Below are 6,000 nucleotides of genomic sequence, written 5' to 3' on the forward strand. Positions count from 1 at the left end.
ACCCTTAAGAGTTTATCAAGCGCTAATTTGAAACCGAAGGTCATTCACTTCAAATAAGGGAACGCCTTCGACGTAAAAATTGTCATCATAAAAGTGATAAGATGAAAATAATAATTCATATAAATTATATTCTCATAAATTAAAAGTTTAGGGATTGTAGACACCTAAATTTGATTAAATTAATTAATCGAATTTAGCCTATTTCGAACCCTTTTAATATAATAACTGCATATTATATAATTAATTAGTGTTCCTTTCTTCTAACTAGTTAATTTTCTTAATTATGCTACAATCCTCTTTTAATTAATTATTTGATAAATATAAATCATTTAATTACTTAAATTTGATCCTTTATTTTATTAAATAAATCAAATGCATAATTTGGTTATTTAATCCATTTTGTCCTTTCCTTCTGATTCTCTCATGGAATTAATTAATTAAATTTATTAATTCTATTTCCCCCACATATAGCCTAATTTTAACCATCGTCTAACCCTCCCTCTAAACCTTACCCACCTAGCTAACCATAGGTTTTAGTCAACCTTATCCTCTTTCTCTCCCCATATGTGTGCACATTCCCAAAATAGCTTGAATTTCCTAAACTTTGGAGACATTTCCTAGAATTTGGGAAAATATCTCAAATATCTTAATATTTGGGAATATCTTCATTTTAGAATAGAACCTTCTTGTTTGGGTGTCTTTCTCTCAAATAGGCATATGTCCTCAATTATTCCTCCCCATGACATTTGTTATTCTCAAGGACACATATCATTTTTATCCATGGCACTTGCCCTTCTTAGAGACAAGTGTCTCATGTCCATGTCTCCTCATCCCAACCTGGGCTATTTAATCCCCTCATTTTCCTTCACAATCCATCCACTTTCATGCTTTCGTACCATCGTAATGTCGAATTACTCACTCATCATTTGCATCCATTAGCATTTTAGCATTCATTTTACATTTCAACATTTTAGCATAATCCTCATCTAGTATCAACCATTATGGAATGAAATCAAGCATCTGCAACATGATGAGCACACATCAAACCAGAAGACAATCAAATCAAGGGTTTCGAGAGAGTTTGTGATTTATTTGTGTTTCCATTTACTTTTGAAATTCCTTTTTAGCATCTTTATCATGAGTGTGGTCGATTTTTGTGCTTGTTTAGATGTTTAGTTTAGCATTTTAATCTTTGTCGTCTTGCACTCACAATTTATGCATACATTTATGGCATGCCTGATGGGACTCACTTCACAGGTCCAATCTCACATTTTTTGTTGTTTTAGTGTGTTTTATTGCAGATTTTTTACACTTGCAAGCAAAAATGCAAAAATACGGGTAGATTTATGCCTTGACGAAAGTTTGTTTCATCTTAATTTCAATTTCTAGAAACAATGGGTTTGCTAATAGAAACAATAGGTTTGACAAAAAGAATGGCAGGAACGCATTCTCAGTGTCCTATGGCAGGTATAACTTTTTCGGATTTTATGTTTCAGGTTTTTATGTGCTCGACAAATTAATTTCACAATCAATTTTATTTCACTAGTGAAGTAGGGGGAATGCGGGTTTGCTCTTAGAAATAGTTGAATTGCTCTAAGAAATGGCAGGAATACTTTGTGTTTTTATTTTGTCATTTTTTTTAATTTAAATTTTTGCCAGTTTGTTGCTAACCTACTAACGTATGTTGTTTGATTGAGTTTTGCTAATGTTTGTGCAATCACAACACTTGTCGAAGACTCCACAACTTAAATGTTAACTTGTTCATTGTAAGATCGCCAAAGAGGGGTGTTTTTCAAAACAATCTTTGGGTTTAAAATTTGCATCACATCTTTTTTAGTTAGTTGTGTAGACGTATAAAAATGACCACTTTCCTAAATGAATATTTAATATTCATTTAAACCTCGTTCCTCTATTTAATTAAATTCTTCACATTCATCTATTTAATTAAATGAATTGCTTAATTTATTTAATTAAATTCACCTAAGCCTTTCATAACCTTTAATTAAATAAATCACTTTATTTAATTAATTTTGTCTTTCTCCCCTTTTAATTAAATTTATATTTAATTAAATTGATCCTTGCAAGTAAATAAATCTAATTTATTTATTTAAATCCCCCACTTGTATTTATGCAAGTTGTATCTATTTTTGTTGAAATAAAATAATTTATTTTAATTAAAATCCCCCTCCATCCACTTGCATTTTCCTACATCTCCCACTTACCTCTCTAAACCCCTTCTAGATTCTTATAATCACTTCTAAAGTATCCTAATCCATCTCCTAAATATTGTCACATCCCTAAGCAAAGGGAAGTCACTTCTCAAACCCTCAAAGTCTTTGAAAACCATTAAAGGCTTTATGTCTTCAACAAGTTAACCTCTAAAGTCTTCCTAACCATTAATGGTTAACTCAACCTTCTTACATGATTAGAGACTTTCTCTCTAACTCAACCTTCATCGAACCCAAGGGTCTCATCAAGCATTCATTAGTTTGAACATAGTTATCCCTTTAACCCTTGCACAAGAGTTTATCCTTTGGGTAAAAGCTTTATCTAATGGATAACCCTAACCTAACCTTAACCATTACCTCCTAAGGTAACCTTCATGTCTTCTCAAGCATTTAATGCTTCTTACATCTCCTCTCAAGCAATCTTTTGTTGACAGTTGTCACCATTTCATTGGTGAGAATTGTAAACATGGATTGATAACTTTCAATCCTGGCCCTTGTTAAGATTACCCAATCTTGACCATCCATTGCCCTATTTTTCCTATAAATAGAGCTCCCATTCTTCATTTCATAATCCAAGTCTTTAGTATCAAACTTATAGACGTTTTGCTAAGTATATCCAAGTTTCATGCATCTAATCTATAATCATTTTAAAATCAAGCATTTAGCCTCTCTTTGAATAGAAATCATCTCAATAAGCATTTTGAGAAGCATTTCCATTATCAGAGCACTCTCATGTTAGATTAGTATATCATGTTAGGATAGATTTTACTAATCTTTTATTTTATCATCATATTCCATGCTAGTTTAAATCATATTATATTTAACATCATGCATAACTAGGAATGCATTCATATTAAGTTGATCAAACATTCCTCATTCTTGGAGTTTTCATTCTTGAAGTCACTTTGCTCAGTGATCTGAGAGCAAAGGCATTGACTTGAGGGATCCTGTGAGATAGAGAACAATGGAACGTCCCTTGGGGAGTTGAGCTATTCAATATAGCTTCATAACTTGCACCATGAGTCCCATTTGTGTGTGGACCTTTTTGAAACCAGATTTTCCGTTTCTTTGCACCACTTTTCCCGCACACATTTTATGGCGCTCAGCATGGGGCTCGAACCCCATAAAACATATAATTTTTAATGCAAGAGTGATATTGCAGGTACGTGAAAAAGTTGAGTTAGTGCTTTGGAGTTTTCTTTTAGTGCTTAGAAACCTTCTTCTAGCTCATCCCGTTTACTATTTAGCGCATTAGACTCTATAATTAGCGCATTGGGCAATTAGGTTAGCACATAATACTCTGACTGTCAACTGTAAAATCACAATGCATTAGAAAAATAGGCTAGCGCATCTAGTAATCAGTCCAACGCATAGGGATCATTCGGTAGCGCTTCTGTTCATTTCTGTAGCACATAGGTGCAATAGTTTAGTGCATAGATGTAACAGAGAAGCAAAAATTTCTAACTGAGGGAAGATCCTTTTAGGCTTGTATAATCCCACATCAAAATTTGATTGCTAACGGATTTTTCATGCAGGTTTTAATCTTTTTATGTAGGAGCGATAAGAGTTGGTTTAGAAGTTCTTTATTTTGCTTTCTTTCAAAAGAAGTTAGTTAAAAAGAACTCATTCTCTCTTTCTTTTTTTTGCAGAATTTAAAATAAACCTCATCATTTCATTTGGATGCTTAAAATGAATTGCAAACTTCTTTTTGGTGTTTAAAATAAACTTCATCTTTTCTTTATTGCAAGGTAAAAAGAACAACGAAAATCACATTTACTTTCTTGCAAGTTAAGGAAAACACTTCATTTTTTGGGCTCTAAAAAGAACAAGCAAGTTTACTTTCAGCAAGGTTAAAACAAATTTCACCTTCCTTTGTTGTTTAAAAGGATCGACTTCATTTTCAGTGCAAAGGAAAAAGAGCCTCATCTTCATTTTATGCAAAACAAAGAGGGAAAGCTTTCCCCTATCGACTTTAAATTTAGTTGACCAAATCATGATTTACTTTGTTGACCAGACTTATTTTTCAAAGGTTTTGGAAATACACACTTTGCTATGAAAGGTTAAAAATAACACCGTGCTTGTTGGAGCAACATCTCCAAATAGAAGTTAGCAAATCATTGAATTAAAGGTAAAAAATGTAAAGTTTTATTCAATTACAATAAAAGAACAAATTATATATGTGAGAATTTTATATGATTATATTATCTAATAATTTGATTGTTTTGTTGCAGGCTGAAGGAGAGAGATCATTAATATTTTATATGTCTTCTCCAAATGATTCATGTCGGGCTTTATATGTTTTAGAAGACCGGTCAATAGATGTCTTGACCGATCATGTCTTTTAGACATGACCGATCAAGGCACCTATTGATCGGTGTCTTTCCATATTGCACATCCTGATTTCGGTTATGTTTGGTAACTAACATTTAATACTTAAACACTCGGTTGAAACAGTGTTAGTTATGATGCTTTGTTAATGGCCCGATTATAAATGTTTATCGATATGAACTAAACCCGATAACAAATAGCATTACATATGCTATCGGGTTAATACCCTGATAGCATATTAATGTCGATTCATAAATGAATCGACATTAATATGCTATCGGGTTATTAGCCCGATAGCATTTAGATCGACGCTTAACTATGTTAAGCAAGTCGTCGATCTAATCTATCTTTATCCAATGCCAATATCATAATCATGATCAATGTTACAATTTGATAAGCATATTCAATTCGGAAAGCATAAATCAGATAATCTAATAGCATAGATGAATAAACCATAACAGAATAAAGGAGATTAACGGGTTAGAGAAGTCTTATCTTGCAGAAGCTACTAATGCATTAACACTCCCTCTTAGCTTTGGAAGATAGATAAAGTAACCTACATCACATTTCTCTTTCATAACCAGAATAATGTCAGTCTCCAAGAATATATATCATCCATACATATGATATGAAGTACCATCAGGACACAAGATACAAATATAAAACATCACTGTAAGTATGTGACATAGAGTATTACCTAACCACGTGATATAAAAGATTCATCATTTCATTATGACAAGATATCACCTGAACATGTGATATCAGTATTGCCTAAACACGCAATACTAAGGATAAACATATGAGGATGGTTAAATTCTCATCTTATCCAAGTTGTGATATGTGCACAAACATTTTATACAAATGTTTTATCACAACACCATCTTGGCACATCCATGACATACCAGAGATCCAACATGATAACTAGTTTAGAGAATCATAGGATCGTCACCTTATGATGTCTGAATACAAGTGTTCATAATCTGAGAGATTGTCACCTCTTAGATATGAACATAGGGGGTGAAACCCAAAATGTCCCAACATGACAAAAGAAGTTTACACATTAAACATCTTATTTACAAAGCGGATTACCTTTCTATCATACCTAAACCTTTTCTGAAGTGATCAATCTTCACTCTGGAAAGAGGTTTGGTCAGAATGTCTGCAGTTTGATCTCCTGTACAAACATATTCTAATTGAATTACATTCCTGTCAACCATATCTCGTACATAGTGGTATGGGATCTCAATATGTTTGGACCTGTCATGGAATACTGGATTTACTGAAAGTTTTATGCAACTCTGATTGTCACAATGAATAATAGTAGGTTTCATAGGTTCTCCAAACAATCCCACAAGCAACTTCCTAAGCCATACTGCCTCTCGAGCAGCCATAGAAGCTACAATATATTTGGCCTCGGTGGAACTTTGAGCTATAGAAAACTGCT

This window comes from Cryptomeria japonica, chromosome 2 (genome assembly GCF_030272615.1).
Source record: "Cryptomeria japonica chromosome 2, Sugi_1.0, whole genome shotgun sequence".
In the NCBI taxonomy this organism is placed as follows: Eukaryota; Viridiplantae; Streptophyta; class Pinopsida; order Cupressales; family Cupressaceae; genus Cryptomeria; species Cryptomeria japonica.